At 39.9% G+C, this 23291-nt stretch overlaps 1 long non-coding RNA gene across 1 annotated transcript; it reads right to left on the reverse strand.

Annotated features, from left to right (window-relative positions):
* Positions 1–16765: 16765 nt before the first annotated feature.
* LOC138913037 (uncharacterized) lies at positions 16766–17991 on the reverse strand. Its single transcript, XR_011418610.1, has 3 exons — positions 17908–17991; positions 17487–17573; positions 16766–17426 (listed from the first exon to the last, which is right to left on the reverse strand). It is a non-coding gene; the product is annotated as an uncharacterized lncRNA (long non-coding RNA).
* Between the last annotated feature and the right edge of the window lie 5300 nt (positions 17992–23291).

Below are 23291 nucleotides of genomic sequence, written 5' to 3' on the forward strand. Positions count from 1 at the left end.
ATTTACCAAACTATAAATGCTCTTTTTTGTGGGAACATAATTAGAAAATTAAAACTAAATTAAAACAACAAACATACAAATTACAGAGCATTTATTCGGAAAGTGTTTTTATAGAATTTTTTTAATATGGGATGTTGATAATAAAATGTGTGATTCTATATTTTCCATAAACTTTATGTTACTACAAAAGTATATTAAAATTTTGTATGATTTTTTTAGATATAAATATAGATAAAACGTTTTCATATGCTTTAAAATTTATAATGTTTTGAGATTTGATAAATACATTTCAAGGTAATAGATAAACTCTTATGTTTTGAAAATTAAATCTAAAAATATTTATGATATTTTTAAAGTTATTTATAATCAAAAATGAAGCACAAAACCTATTCAAAAATATTTCTCATAATTTTTTATTCATTTGTCATACTTGTTAAAAAGTGGCTATTACATTTTTTAAGAGTATTTCTCTGAAAGGTCTGCGAAGCGAACAAAGCTGAGACAAATGTGATAACCACGCAGCGATACGAGTACTCGTACTCCACATCCCCATCTCCGCAGACTCTCTTCCTAGCCCCGGTCATCCGCCGTCCGAAAGACACGACGCCAACAACTTGGTCAGACGAGCAGGGCGAAGAATCGAAGAAGACTTCACGGTGCGGGGGGAATTTATTGACGATTTGGCGAGGTGTATCGACAACGCAACTGCTACTGGGCACACACGGCCCCTGAATGCAGAATTCGGAGCTCAGACTTCAGAATGGGCAAGAATGGAGAATGCCGAATGGAGAATGGCGGGTCCAGAGAGTCCAGAATGCAGGGGCGCTCCTGCAGCCCGATGATATCGCCCAGTGCCAATCTGCATCCGCAGATTCCGAGGGGTTTTTTGGGGCACGGGCGGGGGTTTTACCCTGTGCTGAGGTTTTAATTTGTAGGATGCAGTTGCTGCTGCGCAGGTAAGAGCCAAGGTGATGAGATGAAGTTGGTGGCTGCCTTTTGGCCCGGCCTGCGCATAAGTTGGCTGATGTGCGCACTGATAAGCCACTGAACCATGGACCATGGTCCTTATAGTTGGGGATCCCCCTGCTCTAGAGGGGCTCCTGCTCCCGGCATGATAAAGCCCCCCGAAAAGTGTGGATTATTTCATTTTGCTACGTTTTGTAGCCGCCTGCTGGTGTTTCTCTCCTTCGCGGGGCCGCCGCCGAGATTCTGCTGTTGTTTTGCGGGTAATGAATAAATTTGCGCAATTTGTTAAGTGAATTCCTTTGTAGCGCGATTTTTTACGAGTTCGTTCCCTGAGCTCTGTGGCGCTTTGATTTTGCGGCCAAGAGAGAAGGCGGGAAGGTGTGGTGAATTCAGCTTAGAATGTCGAATAAGTAATGAAGAGCAGTCGTCCTCAGGTGTCTTTGGAAAATGTGCGGATGATATTTAAAGTGACGATTTTACTGATTTTTCTATATGTTTTGTTTGAATTTTAAAGAAGAATTAAGGAAAAAGTAAGAAGTAATTATTTGGACAGATATTAACGATTATTTAGAATAGACTATTTTCATTTTGAAAATTAAAAATGTTTTTGTTTCGTTTTTATTTATTTTAATTTTATAGAAATATTATTTTATAGTTTTCAAAATAACAATAAACAATTTTATAAAACAAGAACACATAGGCCATACTAAAATACACTTTAGTTTTGCGTTTCTTAAACTGCATCCCCAATAAATAAGTAGTAAATAGTTTATTTTTGTAGAGAAGTTTCTTCATAGTACCTAAGTCTCTGTAGGAAAGAATTTTAGTAATTTCCGATTTGCATCCACTTTCTCAGCTGCTTGACCTGCAAGACATTTATGGCACCTCCTCAAATTTCGGTCCCTTCCCATCTTTCTGCAAGACATCACTGGCCATTTAAATGCATTTCCTAATCACACAACCAACCTCACCACACGTTCACCTCACTCTCACTCGAGACTTAACCCTTTGCTGGCATTTCCCATAAAATCTCGGCACTTCCGCTACCAACAAAAATACCCGTACACGGAACACGAAACACAAGGGTGCATCGAATGCTCTTCCTGCAACAATTTCCGCTTTGCTCTGGGCTGCCGGCAAAGGCTAACAAATTCAAATTAGAAAATCCCAACATAAATATCTATGCATTCTCGTAGCCCCGGTTCTATCGTAGTTCGCCAGCTGAACAATAGATGTCGCCGGGCTGTGATTGCAGCTACCGTGCATGTGCAATATTGCGAGGGGTTGCAAAATGCACCCTCATGTCGGCAGGGATGTGCGTGTGTTGGTCTGGCGTATCTGTGTCTGATTTTGGTTGGAATTCAAAAGATTTACAAATACTTGTGCACTCCTTTGGCAGTTGCACTTAAGCAGGATCCTCTTTTGCCTCTCGGAAAACCGTCTTAAGTGCAACCCCCGGGGCTGTGCTATATATTCCTCTCTCATCTCGAGAACGATGAACACTGAACGTTGAACGCTGAACCAATAAAAATGTACCTCCAAAGATGGGGTTTTTAAAGCAAGATACTTGTAGTCAGCAAAAAATTGTTCACCTCTTCACTTTAGCTGCTCCCTGTTATCCTCCTGGCTCTCACTCCTTTTTTTTACAGCACCCCAGCGTCTTGTCAGACCGAAATGTTTGTTTTGTTGTGTTCTCAACTGTATTTGTCTTTGCATTTTTTTCTCCGGTTTTACATTGCTCGATTGTTGTTTATTTCGCTGACGAGGCAAAAGCGGCGAACGCCACAAAAATTGTCAATATAGCGCAGGGCAGAAAGAAAGAGTCAACGCCGGCATACAAAAAATTTACAAAAAAAAACAGAAAAAAATTTATAATACAGTGACTCGACTTTAAGATACCCGGTGCTTACTACTTCTTTTAGAAATGTACCGAACTGGCCTAAATCCACCCGCGGGCGCCAAATATGTTTAGTACCTTAAAACTCTCGATTTGTTCGAACTAAAATCAGCAATATGTTCTTTAAAATTCAAAAATGTTCAAAAAATAATCAAAAGTATGTTTGTAGCAATTTAATAATAACAGTTTTCATAGAATACTTTTCCACTTACATATGTTTTTAAAGATATATTGCTTTATGCTAAGATCAGATTACTAAGAAATTACCAAAACTCGTATACCCTTGCAATCCAAAATATCGGGTATAAAAATCACACAGCCACAAACAGGAGGCAAAGGACGCACCCACATTACGAGGCACTGTGGATATTTTATGAGTGGGTGGCGGCGGGCGAATGGATCGCATCGAAGGGTTAACAATGGCGGTGCCCGTCCAGCTTTTCCACAGCCATTTGCTGCTGATGCGGCTGCCTCTTCTGCTGTCATATGCAAAAAAAAAAACCGGGAATCGGGAAATGGAAAGTAGAGTGTGTGGGATTGGTGGACGTAGCGGGTTAAGGGCGACAGCAAGGACAGCCGGCAAGCAACACTTTTGATAACATTTTATTACAACGTACTCGTAGGTGTGATTTTTATGGTTTTGCTATGCTCAACGGATTTTTTACAGCTTCTCCCCGCCTCTTATTATTGTTGTTGTCTATGCTGATTGCGTGGGTTAAGGCAGGGGATTAAGGAAATAAGGGTTTGGCTTGATTGCTGGGTGGGTGAATGGGTTAAGGGACAAGCGGTTGATAAGAATCGTTCATTGAGTGAAATTAAAGTGATTTCCGCAGGTTGACCCCTGGAAAGGTTCAAATGGGTTTATGGAAAAGATAAAAAGGATGTCATAAAAGAAATCCGTGCAATGCCATATAATAATTATCGTTATCTTGTGATTCAAAATATATCGATTCATGAAAAAAAATTATTTACTTTGAAAATCATTAGAAAACCGAATTTGCTTAAAACCACCCGGGGGCGCGAAAAAACTTTCCTTAAAATATTCCATAAAAACGGTCTCAAAAATTACATCACTTCTGCTGGTACCTCATTAATTCGCTAGGCTGACAAAACTCCAGTTTCTTTAGCTAATTGAACAAACAATCGTAGAGTAAATCAACGGACAAGCTCGCATGTCAACAGTTGATTTTCTCGTCCGCATGTAATTGCAAATATCCATGATACTGTTTTCTAGCAAAGACAATATCTTTTTTCCAGCCATTTGATATTAATATTTATATCAATATGAATTTTACGGCTTTTCACCCAACAACAACGCGGCCAACAAAGGCGCAACCCAACTGAATAATTCATATAGCTAACAAATAAAAACCGAAATAAATTATAAGAAACACGGGCGACCAGCGGCAAAAACAACAACTAATTATTCATTATTTTGTACGAGATTTGCACATTAAAAAAAGAAACACACAAGCGGTGTGTTGTGAGTATATAAAATAAAGAGCTTGACCAAATGCGCCCCAGCATCGGTGACGGTGGTGGTGGTCTCTCTAGTTTAGTGGGTCAAGAAATCCAGTTTATTAACATTCAAATTAATACATACAAATGACGTCTCTGCGTTTATGGTGCATAATAATTAGCCGACATCGCTCGACTGGCGCTAATATGCCGCCCGTTGGACCAAGGACCAAAATAAAAATTATACAAACGGAGAGAAAAGGGGAAAAAAACGGGAGCATTAGCATAAAATTAGAATTTGTAATTGCGGCGGCGCAACAGGCTGGAAATGGAAATGGGAGGTTCGGGGATGCCGGAGATTCCCAGGCGGAGATTCCACGATTCCCTGCCCCTGTGGCATGCGCCGCTTAATTAAAATGCAACCTCGGCTAGACAGTCGGCTCAGTTCCGTGTGGCAAACAAGGAAGCGCCTGCGCAAAAGGACAACGCGCCCAGCTTTTGAATTATTCAAATGGCACTGCGCACAGCCTTTTTGGCGTGTTGACTTTTTGATTATGCGCATAATTTTTGGGCGCGAGCTGCGTTCTGTTTTCTGCTTTTTAGTTTTGGCCCTCTGTGTTATGACAGGCGTGAGGATGAGACCGAGGGACAATAATTAAGTCATGGCAATTTGTGAAGAGAGTCATCGCGAGCAGGTTGCCCCGGACAGATGTTAATTATTACCATAAAGATATTGAGTAACTCGTCGGCTTCGAAAGGAAAAGGGGAGGGGAGGATTTGGCTCAGTATGATTTTTTGTAATTTTTTGAATTTATTTAAGTTAAGTGCACCATGGTTTTTGAATATTTATTCATTGTTTTTAACTTATTTATGTGTTGAAATATTTATTGGTTTGTTTAAGTCTTAAATGTATTTATTTTAAATGTTTTTAGAAATCATTAAAATACTATAAGGATGTGCTTAAAAAGTGGTAAATATATTTATTTATTTTTTAAAATGTTTAGTTCTGGATAACTAAGTTAAGTATAAAATCTCTATGTTTAAAAGAACTGTAACTTTATTGATTTTTAAAATATACACAATAGTATCCCCGCTTTCTTTATTCCATATCATATCCAACAAAACAATCTAAGTATCTCCCCACAAAATTCCAAGACCCCGAAATTCCCCCTTCGGCTAAGCCGGAAAATCGAATCAACATTTGATGGTGGGGCTGCTGCTTCTATCGCTGCCACTGATTCGATTTCCATGCAATTTTTGAATGAAAGTGCGGGAAATGTCATCCATAAACTATGCCGCCAGGTAAAAGGGTTCCCAGCAGAGCCACTCTCCCGCCGAGAACCCCGAAGCTCAGTCCCCAAACTCCATCCCCGATCCACTCGGGCGTTTCTCCATTGAAATGGAACTAAGCTCGAGCGCTTGTCGCACACGGCGGCATTTGCATGTGTAAAGTCATAAATAACGAGACAACATAACACTTAAAGCACAGTCACACAGACACAGATACTCACACAGACTCACACACTGGGGACAGGACCTCTCGCTATCGAGATGCGATATATGACAGGAGTCCCGAAAATGCATGAGCTACGGCGAACAGGAGACCTTGTTTGGGTCCCCGGGAAAAACGCTCGGCTTCCCTTGGCCCGAGCTTATCAACTGCAAAATAAAAAGAATTTATTTCTGTTAGGAACTTTGCTCGCGGGTTATGCAAAAATTTGCAAAAGGGTGAATAGAAGGGAAGTCGGGGCCGGCATAAATAAAAATAAGTAACGAGCTCCACACAAATTGATAAAACAGTGAAAGAAAATTGCCGCACAGCCAGCAGAACAATCATAAAAGGGAATGAGCCTGCGATTGGGTGAGTTTCAGGTGGAGTTTTGTCCATATCGGAAAAAAGAGAGAAACAAAAATATTGAACAAAAGCGTACGGTAGAAAAATGTTTGAAATTGAATTTGATAAGAAAATAGAGAAAACAAAAACTGGCGATGGTTAAAACGAAATTAGACCACAGTGAGAGGATACAGGTCCTGAAAAATGTGAATAAGAGTTGCAGAGGGAAATTTAAGAGATTATATTAGTGTTTAAGGAGGTTATAAAAACTTTGGATCAAATAACTTTTTTTTAAATTTTTTATCAAGCCTAAATAATTATAGCTGTTAAAATATTTTCCCAACAAAAAATAAATTACAATGAGGATGTCGGAACAGCATTAACTTCAAAAGAAATATTCCTAAGCCTCAGAGACGTTTTCTAACTTAAGTACAGCTTGTAACAAAACACCAAAATTATAACTTACATTCTTCCTAGAAGAAAACTCTAGCAGAAAACTCTTTTGCATACCCTTAGCATCGCGACACAGTAGCAACCAACTGCCCCCGGTTAAATAATGAAAAATTGAAAAAAGCAAGACCTAAAATAGAATTTGGGAAAAGTAGAAAATTCGCCACAATGGTACGGGGCGAGGGAAATAAATTAAATTTTCTAAACGATTGTGTTGTGCGGAGCACCCAAGGCAGAACCCGAAATAACAACACATTCATCGGAGTTCGATGTCCTGGCAGGTTCACAATGGGCTTGGGATTTGCATACGCGAATTTTGCGACAGACCGACACATGCAGGGCAAAAGGAAAATTTCTTTTCACTTTTCTATTTTTTTCTTCCTTCTTACTTTACTTGCCTGCACTGTGTCTCGAATTACGCAATAATCGCGATAAAGGATTCGGGCGAGAGGTAGGGAAATGCGTTTTGCATAAATTAAAAATTAGCAAGGAGCACCCCGAAGTGCACCCCTTTTTCATCCAACCTCGGGCAGTCAAAGGTGACGCATTTATGCATAAATTAAGGATCAATACCGCGAGCCTACTCCTTGCGCAGGGAAAATTTGCATTACAAAAGGCTCCGAGACGAGACCCTTGCCAAAATAGGAAAATAGCAAAGAAAAAGGTTGGCGAAAAAGACGCGAGTTTTCTTCGGCTCGTCGAAATATAATAATAGGTCATCCATTAGGGCAAAAGGAGCAAGTTCCGGCTTTCGGGTTCGGTTCGGTTTGTCTCGGCTGTTGACGTTGCCTGGCAAAACAGAGCAACCGGAGAAACCAGAGGGAGCAACCCCTAAGACGCCCAGTCCACAGATTAGCGACGAACCCGAGATCACGACCCCTCGATCTCGATCTCAACCTCGATCTCTGTTTCTTTGATGTCACATTCTGTGTTATTTATTTGAGGCGGCATTTGATTTGCATGAGAATGAAGAAAATTGATATTTGGTCTCCTCCGGTTGTCTAGCCAGCGTCTTCTTCATTTTTCCAACCCGAGAACAGGACGCACGTGTTGTCCCGACCAGAAAGCAAGAAAAGGGGTGCGATCTGTAAGGGTTGTTCGGTGTTCAGCGATCGCACATTGTGAAAATTATGCAGATGAGGGAACCTTTTTTGCGCAAGCGGAAGAAGATGAGTATTCAAATGGGCTGAGACTGAGGCATCTTCCCGGGTGCCGAAGGGTTGATTCCTCGAGGTAATTTGCCTATGTGGCAGCGCGTAAGAAGATAGGGCAAGTCGGCATCTAATGGGATGACATCTGTGTGCCGTTCGTGGAAGGGTGTGTTTTTTTCGCTATCGCTTTTTGCATACTATTTAATTTTCTCAGGCCCGCCAAGGGGTTAAGTCCGAGCCGAAGAAGATTTTTCTTTCCCATGGAAATGCGCTTGTGTCCTAAGCACAAAAGACAATATTGATCGTCTATTGAAGATGCAATCAGCTATGTAAGAAGACGATACGAAACCCTTTTTGCATGCCATAAAAAATTCAAATTAATGTGAAATTTGAATGTGCCAAATCTGCAGAGACAAGATGATCGAGAAGGGGTGCTTATAGATAATTTTGCAAACTTGATGATCAGTTGCGGAATTTCGCAGAGAGATGGGTCATATTTTGTAACGTACTTTTTTATTTCGTTGAATAATTCTCACGCTCAAATCTGAAGTTCCAGTTCCGAGGAAAGGGTTTGGTAGCATCCCCTGTTACTTGTAGACGCCCCCGCCTGCCAAGTCAAACAAGGCAACACAAAGGCAAATAATAATTTAAAAGGTTTTGTTGACGTTTCGAACTGTTGTTGACTTTTGCCGCGCGCGAACAAAACAGCAACAGAACTCAGAAATCAAACAGCAGACAAAACTCAAACTGCAAGTGGCTGAGGCTGATTTTTCAGTGGCTGAGGATGAGAGCAGGAAGTTGGAGGTGGATGGATGGGAGACGGGGAGTTCGGAGGTCGCAGGTCGGAGGCCAACACCACCACCACCGAAAAGGGCAAACAAACGGCAGCAAGTGTGCACTCTACTCCACTTCACTCCATTCATTATGATTATTTGCGGTGAAATTTTGCGGGGCTCTTATTGGATACGGAAAGGATTAAAATTAGGCGAAAAGTTTGGCGCAAAAGCCCTTTTGTTGATTAACTTTTCATTTGATTTATTAAGCCAAATAAACAGCGGCACAGCTTAATGTCGGGTCATGAACCCCGCTGCCTACAAGTGACTCACAGATCTCGCAGCCTGACCAAGCAGATGAGTCTGCTCGTATCCACATCCCCAGTGAGATTCAGATCCAGCCACAGATCCACATCCACATCCCAGGCAATACCAAGTGCTTAGCGCGTTAAGAGTCGCGTAGTAATTTAACGACGACGACGTGTTCTTGGCACACGCAGATTGATATCTTTGAGGCTCAGCTCAGATACGGAGTGCCACAAACGGATCCGCGATGTGCGGGTGTTGCTTTGATGGCCCCTGCGACAATTAGCGGGCCTACACTAGTGAGCAGGATTAAAGTTTTAAACTCAGGGCTTAACAATCAACTTAAAGCTTGAATCATAACCTGGAAATATAAATTACCAATTCCTTAGAAAGGCTAATCACATTAACTTTTATTTTAAGAGCTTTAATAAATTTGCATAAAATATTTGGAGTAAATAGAATAAATCTATTGTTATAAAATATACAATCCATAGCTAATTTTGTACAATACACTACCTATAGTACTCTACACTGCAATTACCACTTTTGCATACCCATTTTTCTGCTGCTTAGTGTTTCTGTAATTTGAGGGCATTGCCTTTGGCAGGAACCAAGAAGCACATCATCTTTCTCTGTCTGGCCGCCATAAGTGGGTGTCTCCCGTACGCACCCAGAAAGGTGTAAATCATGATCATGTCAATCAGCGGATCGGCCAATCCTTATGGCGCACACCTCGATCCGCACAGAAATTCACTTTTCATTCACCATTTAAAAGGGCACCAAGGAACAAAACAGGCAAATAAAAGGAAAAAGCTGTTGCAATCGTCGCGCCTACTTGAAGACGAAGATGAAACCAGACGGCCACGAAATGCGATCGTTCTGAGCCAAAAAGAAAACAAAGCCTGGCTTAATGATATCCGCCGGGCCAAAGACTCGTGGGCTGACACACAGGAACAAAAACTTAGAGAAAAGTTCGATAAATTTAAAGGAATTTGAAAAAAGTGATTCGATCGAAATTATAAATATTTAGGAAAAGTGTGGAATAATATTATGTGTTAAAATACCCAATTTTTATTATATTAAGTAAATAAATAATACCTAGAGTATTGCTTAAATTTTAAAAAATATACTTACATGAAAAAAGAAAATCTAATAATAATAAAATATTTAAATTAATCCAAATTTTTCTTCCTGTGCTGGAACTCTCCTGGCTGATAGTTTCTTATATCTTTTTTGTGAATGAATGCCAGACGGCGAAGAAGTTGTAATGATCATGACTGCGAGAGATCCATTCATGAAGCTCGCCCTGGTTTTTGGTCCCAGTTTGGTGCCTGTGCCTGTGTGTGGCTGTAATCAGTCCACGCAATAAAAAAATGTTTGCCAACCCGGCTTGATTCTTTTTATTGGCTTGTTTTGGGGCCTTTGTATTGTTGTGTTGGCTGTGTGGCTGCTTTGAAGTTTTGCTTTTTGACAGCTTTCGAGGTGTGTTGCCAAGATCTCGTCGTCTCTCGTCGTCGTTGTTGTCGATGTTGTTCAGCTATATGGCAGCTATAGCTTTTCCTGCGTGGCAGTCAGTCAGTCAGTCAGCAAAAGTCTGAGGCTGTCGAAGTCTGCGTCTGCGTTGGAGCCCAGCCCCAAAAGCTGTCAATTAAATTAATTATTATTTCTGCGTTTAATGCAAAACTGTTGCATGCCAAATGCAACTAGCAAGCAGCAAAGGTCGCTCTCAGCTGGTTAGGCCAACACCTAGGCCCAGTTATTCTCTTTTTTTCACGTATCGAATTTATTTCGGCTGGGTATGTCAAAAGTATGTCAAGCATTTCAGGCCCGCTTAATTCGTTGGCTTTTTACTGTTCTTTTTTTCGTGTTTTAATTAATTGCCAACCGCTGACATGTGGATGGTTCCACTAGAGCACAGAAATCGAGGGGTTGATAACAAGCTGAAGGAAAAAGTTTGTGGTCTAACAATAGGAGAATAAAAAATGCTCTGTATAAATGTTTGACAAAAATTTGGATACAAAATATTATTAATTTATTAATTGAGAAGCTTTTAAAATATCCTTAAAAATTTAATAAAATTGAATTTTTAAAACAATTTTTAAATATTGAAAAATTAAGTTAATTTCAAGAGAACAAGAAAATAATATTGTAGGTAATTTACTTTTAAGTGATATTTAATCTTAATGAAGAATCCAGCCAAAAAATTATTTTACAAATGTAAATATATTTTTAAAAATCCCTATTTCGTTTTTATAGACAAAAAAAACAAAAAAGGTGTTATACCCCTGCTAGTGATCTTTAGCATGTTGTAACAAGGCAGAAGCGGCTCGAAGAGTTTCATTTCTACACCGGAGCATATAGTGACACATTTTCCGCCCCTGTAGGCGCGATATGCGCATAATTAATGAGCCTTTTATGGTTTATTGAACCGCAAAAGGCGGCAGGAACACGCACTCGCACTCGCACACATGGGAGATGTCATGGCTAGGAAGTCGAAAGTTACCTCAGTTTGATAAGACTTGGCCACCATCAGCGGCTGATGGTTTCGCTTGGCTAACTTCCGAATGCGACTGTGTCTGTGGCACTTGACTGAGTAATTTATGTGGCCGCCTTTATTGTTATTACATTTGTGGCTTTCTGGGGCATTGCGAGCCACGAACTTTGTTCTGAGTTCTGGATAGTTAGGAACCATCACATTAGTCAGGCCCAAGCGACGATAGACAAAGCTCCGCTAATTGCTGGAATAACGCTCCCAGCGAATTCCAACCGATATCTCTCTTTTCGAGAGCCATTAAAATTAATAATTTGCCACACTCTTATCGGAATGTTTTTATCAACATCTGAATTGGGCTTAATGACTGTGGGGGGAGTTTTGAATTTTAATTTCAAGTGTTGCCAGAAATTAATTTCAGCAAGACAGGGCAACCCTTAACCCTTGACTGCAGGCATTCGCCCGATAGCAGCGTCGATTGCTGTTGTTGCTCATCATCGTCATTTTATTTCATTTTATTTTTCCATAAATAAACTGCGTTGATTGTCGTCTGGGCTCCGGTCTCTTTACTCTTTTCATGTAGCACCACCCTTAACCCTTTTTTGGGGAGAGAAGAGCCCGAGCCCCCTGAGTGCTTTTAAGTTGATGTCGTTGCGTTGATAAAACTGCAGACGCAACTCAAACATGAGCAGGTTTCTGGTTTTGGTTCTGGTTCCTGGCCTTCCTGGCTTTCCAGGATCCCCTGTTTTCAGGACCCCTTTCCCCTCGTTTCGTTCCGCTTCGTATCTTTCAAATTGTTGCCAGTTGCCAGTTGCTGGGCGGCTGATTGTTGACTGGGGGCGGTTTTCTGGGTGGTGGACGGGGGCGTGGCATTCACATGTGTGCTTAACAGACCGTTTGCCATTTTTGCATATACGAGTGTATATATGGTACGTACATCCATCCATACACCGCACACAACGCACTGATTATATGGCAGCCACACGGACACACACTTATATAAATTTAATTGACTGTGGACATGTGTGTGTGTGCGGTGGGTTACTCTTTATTTTGTGGGGGTTTCGGGGCTGTGATTCTTGAGGTTTTCAGTGCGGTTAAGTTTAAATACTCGACAGCCATCAACAGGGCATAAAACATTTAACAGAGTGTGTGTGTGAGGGAGTGTGAATGTGGTGGACAATCGACTGCAAAAAATTAATGTTGCCTACGCACAGGCGTTGGAAAAGGAGCTTGAAATAGAATGGAATAGCTTCAAAATTTAAAAGTATATGGTAACGTTTTTACTTAAACTTCTGAAGAATTACAAAACCATTCAACTTAACCTTTGAATTTAAAATTTATTAAATATTTATTTTACATAAAAAATATTTTGCTCTTATTTTCTAATTATTTTTTTATTCTTGTAGTAGCTCAAATTTATATTTAATTTATTCAAGAATGCATCACATTTTCAGTGTTTCAGTGTTCAAGTATCCTATTAAAAAATTTGTAGACGCCAGTCAAGGAATTAGCATTCCTGCAGAAATCTGCAAAAATTATCATAGCCAATTCAATTTACAAATGTAATGGAGCATTAGGCTTTTTTTAAGCCACATCAAAGCCCCGACCGACTGTTGGATCAGAGTTCTTTATCGGAGCCCCAACTGTTCCTGTGCTATAACTCTGACTTACGCACGTACGCAGCTCACTCATCTTTACAAGTTTTCTACTATCATTTTTCTGTCCCCTCGTTTTTCCCATTTTTTTTTTTAGCAAACTGAAAGAAATCTTCTCGGGCAACACGTAAAATTAAAACACCAACGCGTCTTTCGTATTTTTCTGTATGAATCCCAACCATCCATCCAACAATTCAGCAGTCAGCATTGTGTATTGCATTTTGCTTATAATCTTCTGCTGCTGCTTCCCTTTCTTTTCTTTCTTTTAATTTTTTTGTGGGGGAACAGACAGAGCGGTTAAAGACGAGACGAATTGTATTGAGTGGCACTAAATATGTTGAGAAATGAGCGGGGAATAATGCCATGACCATAACTCCCTTTTCCCCCGCATTTGGGAACTCTCGTCCGCGTACCTTCAACGCCAACGTTCCAAAGTCAGAGTTCCTTCTGTGGCAGCACGCACGTTTTTCATTCAAACGTATGACATGGATGGACTCAGTCGCAGTCTCTGGATTTTTTCTGGATTTTTTCCGTCTTTCATTTTACGTATCAGCGCTCATCGTTGACAACGCCAGAAAACAGAAAAAGCGGCACCAGCGGCTGAAGCGGCGACGCACGAATGAATGGCCGCAGTGGCGTAGGAGGAGGAGGGGGTGGTCTTGCCGGGTTCCACTGCCCTATGGGAGGGGGGGTTGTGCCGGTGGCGGGGGTGGAGCGACTCACTCGCTGTACAGCCGCAAAGCGAACCGTTGATCACGTTTGGCGCAGGCTTCCGGTTAATGCCAGAGACGAGCTAGCCATAGGAGCTGGAGGAGCTCCAGCTGCACAGAGGAAAAATAGGGCTTACAAATAAAATTTATTCTTTATTTATATGTGTATTTAGTATAAAGGATGTCGCACTCATTTCTAGATAATCGTAATTCTTTATTGCGTCAAGATAACCCTTTTCTAATATATTATTTTTGTCGATTTATTTAAAATTATTTTATTTTGATTTTTATTTATTTTATTCATACAATAATATTTAAATCTAGTTTCGGTTTTGTATAACAAATTTATAACCAATAAGATTTCACATTAATTCTAACTCCTAGTTAAAATGTTATAATGGCTAGAAAATTACAACAAAATGTATAAAATAGGAGGATCTATACTAAGGCTATAAAAATATGATGAAAATAAATATACAAATTTTATAATCGTGGAACTTCAGATTATATTCTTGTTTAATGATATGTTGTGGTAAACCGTAAAGGACTTGGGAAAGCATTAAAACATTACCTTAAGATAACAAGTACCTTTATTTTTTTCTCTGCACTCATATATACCCATATAGCTGTTCTGTCTCTGTTACGGAGCCCGGACCTTATCACTATGGTCATACGACGGCGACGCCCGCGCACGTTGATGGATCGCAACGCACGCGCGTACCTCCTGCTGACGTTATACGCTATACGTATTTGTTGCTTTTGCTATTGCGGCTGCCACTGCTGCCAAGTGTAAGAAATTAAAACGTTCCCAACTTGGACTTTGTTTGGCCTGGCCGGGACGGGAACGGACCGGAGACCAGAGCTACGTGTTTGGCAAGCCGGCGAACGTCGTTGTCACAACGATCCTCAATTTATTTATTGTATTCTTCTACCTATTTCTCTGAGCTGAGCTCTGTGTTGCCAGGGGGCAGGGAGCACGCAGGGGGAAGTCATAAATTATGTAAGTCTTCAATTGTTTAAGACCGTTGAGTTTTCGGTCTTTTATGGGCCTGCAACTGCACGCCTTCCTACCAAAAACAGTGTTTCGTCCACAAACCGCACTTAACTACACTCTTATCGGTCAGGCCACAAACAAAAAAAAATGCGAAAAATAAACCCACAAACTCAAACTCAAACTTTAAGGCCCGATAAGACAACCAGAAAGAAAATCTCACAGAACCCAGAAAAAAACAGAGTAAACAACATTTAACAACTTAGACAAAAGAAATCAGAGCAAATGCCTGGGCGGAGTGTCAAACAACTTAAAGTCTCATTTATCATGTTGTGCGAAAACTTTAAGGGGAAATTTATGCACAAGCGAACAGCCGGCGGGTGGGTGGAGGAAAATAAATAAAAAACACTTTGGTGAAAATAATTTTTGCATAATTTTTCGTCGTTTCGGAAAAAGCAGACATGACCTACAGCAAGTTTTCGGCTACCGAAAAACGAAAAGCGGCAGCTCAACAAGTGGCACCATCAAATTGAAGAGCAGACAACGTTGAGAAATCCATAAGTCAATTTCCAGAAATTATGCAAAATTATTTAAATTGCAGAAGGAGCGAAGAGGCGGCCAAAAAATCAACAGGAGACCGAGAGAGACTGTTCTCGTTTTTTCTTGCTTTTATTTCTTATTTTTTGGCAGGCAAAGCGCATGCAAATGCCAAACGGAAATGGCAAACAAACCATAATGTGACGACAGCGGCGGCAACTTCCGCTCTCGGCCGAAAATGAAAATGAAGTTCTCTCTCAGATAAAATCGTATGCAAATCAGCTGGCAGGCAAAAGTTCAGCGTACGCTTAACTTTTCACCGGCCACGCCCCCTTTTGAAAGACCCACCGCCGCCCTCGCAAACGCGCATGAGCACCGACATTGTCTGGCTCATTTGCGCCAATTTTTTACATAAAAATACAATAACAGCAGCGGCGAAAAAAAAGAAAATGAGAGTGCCCCTTTCTACCCCCATTTTTGCCACCCATCGCCTCGTGCCACATTTACATTTCTTTTTTGTTTTTGTTATGCTGCCGCTGCTACTGAACTTATTTTCGCATTTTGTTTGTTTGTGCGAGTGCGATGGTGTGTGTTTGGTTTATTTTTTTCAGTTACTTTACTTTACATCGATTTTGCATAATTTTTCAAGGTCGTCGTCAGTCGCCGTCAGGCGGCGGGTGTTGCATACATTAGCATTTGGCCAAATGGCGACGCTGCAGGCAAAGGAGCGAAAGAGAGGGCCGCACAGTTGGCCATTTGTGCAGCCAACTCGGGGAGTTTGTCTTTCTCGGAGGCCGGAGCCAAAGTTGCTGCCACAGTTTTGCATAGTTCGCTGGCCCATTAAGCCACATTCGATGTGCCACTATTTCAGCCAGAAATGGTCAATGACTGGCAGGTGGGATATTCAAACGGGGGAGGCATATTTTTGGCATTATATTTCATTTAACACTACACTCATAGAAATTTTTCGGTAAAATCGCCCTAAAAACAAGGAAAATCGCCCTAAAACGGGGGTCAATGGCGACTAGGCAACAAAATTAGGGCAAATTGCCCTAAAAATACGGGTTAATTTGTCACACATTTAGGGCGATTTTTCGTAGATCTAGGGTGATTTTTCTATTTTCAAAGCTAATTGCCCTAAAAATAGGAAATGAGACCCTTAAACTAAAGGCAGTTTCCTTTAAATCCAGGGCGATTTTTCTGGACTTATAGGCGAATTGACTTGGAAATCGGAAAAAATACCTTTAAACTAAAGGCAGATTTTCATAAATCTAGGGTGTTTTTCTGGATTTTAGGGCAAATTGCCCTAGAAATATGAAAAAATATCCTGAAACTAACGGCAGATTTTCATAAATTTAGGGCGTTTTTCTGGATTTATAGGCGAATTGCCCTAAAAAAAGCAAAGTGCTCCCCAAAATTTCCCGGTTTTTTTTATAAATAAAAAACCCGATTTCATTATATTTTTTTTGTTTTTTTTTTATATTTTTGTTTGTTGTTATTTACACAATTTCTAATTATATACATTTACATACTATTTTACTTATTCTTATTGCTAAAAGAATTACATCGATCTTAAAAATAATGTTTTGGCTTAATGTATTTTTTGGTCTTTAGGTTGTGTGCTTCCGCCGGAGGGAATTTTAGGTCTTTTAAGGTTTATTACAATAAGTACTGATTATCAAATTTTACTTCTAATTGAAGGCATAGAAATAATATTTTTTTTGGAATGAACAGATTGTTTCTTTAAAATAGTTACAGTTTTATGGTTTTATAATCCTCCAAGAGTTCGGATAAAGCTCTACCTTTCTTATCAGACTCTAAATGAATTTCATAAAACATTTTTTGGATAAATGTCGTGGTTTAAAACAAAAAATATTTTGAAGCACACATCAATACTTTTCAATAAGGTTCGCATTCTATAAAAAAAACCTCTGATAGGTAAACTGGAAATTCACCAAGGTCAAAAAGGGCTTGTTCCCACGTTGCAGCTGAATGGTTGCAGTTTCGGCTTTCCGGATTTGCAATTTTCCGTCAATGCCTTTAGATGTGTTTGCAGTTCCCCAACAGTAGCCTTCCAAACCAAGAAACGGCTTCGCGGGTCCGCAACGGTGTGCTTCGCGTTCTTGCTCCCGCCGTCCTTCTTTGTCATTGCTGTCGCACCAACACTGAATGGATCGCAAGCCAAATTAAAGTTGATTGTATCTCTATTAAATAAAAACAGTCTATTTATTGAATGAGAAAAGAAAAATAGAAAAAGCACATACCTTCAGCGTGGCTTTCCAAAGATTTGAGCAGTTTTATTCCCTTACTTTCGCTTTTAAAAAGTGCGAAAAGTGGTTTGCGTTCTCAATCTAAAACAAGAAAAAAAATTGTTAGAAATTAATATAAAAATGCACTACTAACAGTCAGAATTTTCATTTAGCCTGCGATTGCGTTTGCTGCTACTTCTGGAAAAAAAGAAGCAACAAAAGCAAATTTCGGTTACTGACGAAATGACGCAATAGAAATTTTGGGGTTATTTAGGCATATGCACTTGTGAATGCGGTTTGTCCGGTGCATAAACACAGATTTCTGGTAAATATATACATCTGTACACATGTGTGTATTCTGTTGCATCATCTTTTTGCCTCAAGCATTATTTACATATACACATACATATATGTATACTCTTATTAATGTTCTTACTTTGTTCTGCCACACTTCCAAAACTCTGCTTCCAGTCAAATCTTTTAAGTTTCAGCTGCATTTTCCTCTGTTACAGATATGTAAATTCAATTAGTTATTAATATCCAAATTGCACAATTATATATGTATGTACTCAACAGAAAACAGAGAAAGAATCGCCTCCCAAGTCTTTTAATACCGTTTCCATTTTTTTACTTTCTCACAAACAAATAGTTACTCAAAAACACGTCATTCACTTCCAAGCGCCCGAAAAATTATGACAAAGTCTAGACAATGCAACTCTTTCTACCCCCACCCTTGCCACTGCAGCGGACGAAAAGTAGCAAAGAAGAAGAAAAAGGGTGGACTTCTCTAAAGTCAAATGCGCTCAGCATCAAAAATCATAGAAAAAGGTCCGCCCTAATATACACACACATTCACTTGTTTTGACCTGTCAACCACACACACATACACACATGTATTACATATGTATCCATTAATTGCGTCTTAAAATTTCGTTTGACTCTTCCTTGGTTTTAGGGCAATTTCAGAACATTTTTTTTGCTATTTTGTTCAACGTTTTAGGGCGATTTCGCCCTAAAAAAAAGGAATTACTTTTGGAGGGGACTCATAAAAATTCGCCCTAAAAAACAGGGAAAATTTGCCTTTTTGAAAAAACTAACCCTAAAAAATATTTTCCATGGCGATTTTTCGTATATTTAGGGCTAGCCACCCGTATAATAAGAAAATTTTCCTTAGTTTTAGGGCGACCTCGGTTTTAGGGCGACTTTTCTAGTATTTAGGTAAAAATTTCTATGAGTGTATGCATATGGTTGTATAAAGAAAAATAGACAAATAATATTAATTTATTTTCTCTAAAAAACTAGTATAATTGTATTCTTAAGTTTGAGATAGGTTTAAAAAAAAATGCAACCAAAAAAAAATTGTAAAATGCAAAATAATATTTGTATATTAGCCAAAACATGGAAGGTGCAAAAAAAAAAAAAATAAATAATAAGTTAACATTATGAATAGATAAAAAAATATCTTTTCTTTCAAATGTTTACTCCCACACCTCATTCAGTAAATTTAAAATAGGTTCTTTAATTACCAAGCCTCAAAGACCAAGGCGCCTTTTAGGCCCAATGCGATAAGTAGCCTAGTAGAGCCTTGAACCTGCGGTTAGAGGCACTTGCCTTGACCACCTTTCCACCTTTTAGCGGCTGCACCACCAAATGCACCACCAACTGCACCACTTGGCAGCTGCTCGCCCTCCTCCCATTGCCACTTGGCGATAAAGAAAAGTAGCCATGGATGGAATTGAGATGGGGATGGGGGAAAAGTCGCATACTTTCTCGCTGCCGTTTGCCCAGACGTCGCGACCATCCAGCGAAGCGTTAATGAATTATAGCCGCGAATGCGAGCCGCTGACTGCCGTGACATGGCAAAAGGCAAGGGACAATGGTCTGCAGAGAGGACCCAGGCCCGAGGGCTACGGTAAAACACCTTGCCGGAGCGTCGGGGTCCTTGTCGATCGTTTCGGCCAGGACAACAACTAATTACCGTGCCTGGAACAATTTTTATGGCATTTATGCGCTCAGTTGAACGCGATCGTTGCTCCTTCGTTTGTCTGTTGTATGTATTTTTTATAATTTTTTTTTTCGATCGGACTCAGAAACGGACACCTTTTGTGTGCGCTGCACAGGTACACAAATTATTTTGTTACCAAAACGAAGCCACGAAGTCAAGGTGCGTCGGCTCTCCAACTTCTGAACGCTCCTGGGCTCTTTCAGCTATCAGTTTCAGTTTCAGTTGCTTCCTTTGGGGTTTTCTTTGGGCCTTCCTTTCAGCTGATAGGCATCTTTCGGGCCATTGGCCATTGTCTCCGGTTTTTGTTGCCAATTATTAGCACTTGAGGTACGAGAAATCTCGCCAAATTGAGTGAGCATTGTCTGCGGCCGTTCAATTAATAACATTTTGTCAAATCAGAGAAATTGCACATAGACCCATGGTGGTGGGATGGGATTTAGTGCACCGGTTTCGGTTTCGAAGGCATTAATCTGATTTAAAAGAGAACCAGTTCGATTCGCTCCAGTTTGTCATTGCCCAAGGACGGCAAATTGGAAACCAAAATATCGCACTTATATCGCAATGAAATTAGCCGACACGCACTTGGGCGATTTATCAATTTCAGGTCGCATACCGAAATGGTGACATTTAACAAGGTTCTAAACATATTTCGCTTTTGGCCTAATCGCAAACAGCGGCAGCAGAAAAAAATAAAAATATCTATATAAAAAACACCAGCCGCCAGAGTTTAACAACAAGGAGAACCAGAACAACTTCGGCGCGCACCTGGTGATCAAAGTGGTTTTTCAAAATGCAGCCACACAACCAGCAGCGATACCAACAAATCATAACAGCACAGAAATTATTGAAAGATATTAGAAATATATATTGGAAATGCACAAGTGTTTAGAATGTGAGTGTGGGAATATAAATGAGCTGTGATTTGCTAAATAAATTCTTCATTGAAAGCAAAACACTAAGTAACAACATGTTTACTAAAATATTTGGGTTAAGGTATGACAAGAAGAATAAACAACTTATCAGCAGAGAACATAACATAGTAAATACGAACCTTAGAAAACAAAATTTACTATCTTAAAGTTAGCTATAATCGACTTAATAATTTACATTTTCAGAAACCATTTTAATTAATTCGTTATTAAGAATACCTGCAACTTTGTGACCCATTGTAAACTCAAGTCACCATAAACAGGCTGGAACCACTTTCGTTTGCTGACCAATTTCCAACTACAGCAGATGGATCTTCCTCTGGGATCTATTTAACATTTTGACAAATCAAACAAAGCCAAAAGCTGTGAAATCTCCAGTGGGCCCCTCACTCCCACTACCACTAACACTACCACTAGCTAAAAATTCCAATGAAAATCGAAAACGCGTCGAGCAGATGGGGACAATATATCTATGGGCTTCGGTTTTGGTTACGGGAGACTGGAAATTGTCGTGTTAGACTTTCAGGCATCTCGACGTGCAGCGCCAAAGATTTCATGCTATTTATGAAGAGCAAATAGGAGGCACTGGCCAACATGGAGCAGCAGACCAACGGGCCATCGAATCAGCAGACCAGCAGTCCAGAGGCCTCCGGCCAGGGCGGGCAAACAGTAATAAAAACATGACGACAACAGCCAACAACCGACCGAATCCAGGGAGAGGAGGCTGAAAGCCAAACTGAAACGTGGACAACAGTACGGCTGCGACGACGTAAAAGGTCAACAATTACTTGGTTCGTCCGTCTTTGGGTTTGACGAATTGTTTGGTCTGTCTAAACTTTGGCTACCAAAGAGTCTAGCCCGGCAGACCCGAAGATGTTTTGTCCGGGACAGCACAGCAGCAGCATCAGGAGTACACTCAACAAAAATTGTAAGGGTTAAAAGAAAAATTCCATTTAATTTCAGAACTATAAGTGCAGTAAATTAAAATACTTCTTATTGGCAAAATTAATTCTTCACTAATGGATTTTGTAATATCAAATACAAAAAGTTAACCCATTTTTTGAAAACTAGTATTATTCCAATATTGTTCACCCATTAAAAAAATAAGACAAATTAAACAAGAAAGGAAGCTAGCTTCGGCCAGCCGAAGCTTATATACCCTTGCAGATCATTCCTATTAAAAAACAAATCGCAAAAATGTTCAATTTTCTAATATTTCTCATTAATTTTCCGATCGTTCCTATGGCAGCTATATGATATAGTCGTCCGATTTTGATCAAATTAAAATTGAAATTCGAAAATATTTAAAAAGAGTCATATCCTAGAGTAGAAGATAATACAATAAAAACCAAAGAAGCTAGAATTTATTTCCTATTACTTTTCCATTAATTTTCCGATCGTTCCTATGGCAGCTATATGATATAGTCGTCCGATTTTGATTAAATTAAAATTGAAATTCGGAAATATTTAAAAAGAGTCATATCCTAGAGTAGAAGATAATACAATAAAAACCAAAGAAGCTAGAATTTATTTCCTATTACTTTTCCATTAATTTTCCGATCGTTCCTATGGCAGCTATATGATATAGTAGTCCGATTTTTTAAATAATTAATTCGAAATTCAGATATATTTAAAAAATAACATCCCCAAAAGTAGAAGGTAATATTTCAAAAAACACCGAAGTTAGAATTTTTTAAAGTTTTTTTTTTTCCGATTGTTCCTATGGGAGCTATAAGATATAGTTGTCCGATCCGGTCGGCTCCGACATATATACTACCTGCAATAGAAAGAAGACTTTTGGGAAAGTTTCATCCCGATAGCTCAAAAACTGAGAGACTAGTTTGCGTAGAAACAGACAGACGGACAGACGGACAGACGGACAGACGGACAGACGGACAGACGGACGGACAGACGGACAGACGGACAGACGGACAGACGGACAGACGGACATGGCTAGATCGACTCGTCTTGTGATACTGATCAAGAATATATATACTTTATGGGGTCGGAAACGTCTCCTTCACTGCGTTGCAAACTTCTGACTGAAATCATAATACCCTCTGCAAGGGTATAAAAATATTTATGCATTTTTAATGTCTTAGTTTTATTAAGTTGATACTTCTTTCAAATAAATTTAAAGGTTGTAGGAATAATTGTTATAATGTTATGGTTTTGTAAAAAAATTTTTTATACAAACCAAAACTCAAATCTTTAAATTTAAAAATTCAAAAAAAAATGATTTTCCTCTTAGTGTAAAGACGGCCACTTCGATGATGATGACAAACATGGCCCAAACAATTGTCAATGCTCTCGACGAGCGTTTAGAGCAAATTGTGGGCAATGTTGTAAGTTCGACCAGGTCCGAACTCGAAGAGTTGCTGCAGCCTGGCGAGGCACGCACATGTAAACATCAATAAATCAATTAGGCAAGCAGCATTGGCCAAGTGAATGGAATGGACCGAGAGGAGTCCAACTGGCCAACTGGCAACTGACAACTGAGGAATCCAACGCCAACAAAAGTGTGACAATATTTCCATGAAATTGTTCATTAACCGCTTGGCACACATTGCACTTGCCAGGGCCCCGAAAATTCTGGCCAACTCTTTGGCTGCACCACTAATTGTTTGGGCCAATAAGCAATAATGCCCAGCGCCATTGGCCGGTGCATTTCTTCGGAAGCTGTTCGGCTCGCGTTTGTCTGACAATTCGAGGAAGTGCCCAACTCCCCATCCCATCGTTCCTGGGTTCCTTTTTGTATCGAAAGGTGTGAAGATTAGTGCGCTCGAAAAAACCCTCGTTGGCCTGCTAATGGACCTGGCCCACTCGCTTGTGTGCTCAAGAATTCACGGAATTCTGTGTGCAATCGCAGAATGTCATGGAGCTGAG

This window comes from Drosophila takahashii, chromosome 3L (genome assembly GCF_030179915.1).
Source record: "Drosophila takahashii strain IR98-3 E-12201 chromosome 3L, DtakHiC1v2, whole genome shotgun sequence".
Classification (NCBI taxonomy): domain Eukaryota; kingdom Metazoa; phylum Arthropoda; class Insecta; order Diptera; family Drosophilidae; genus Drosophila; species Drosophila takahashii.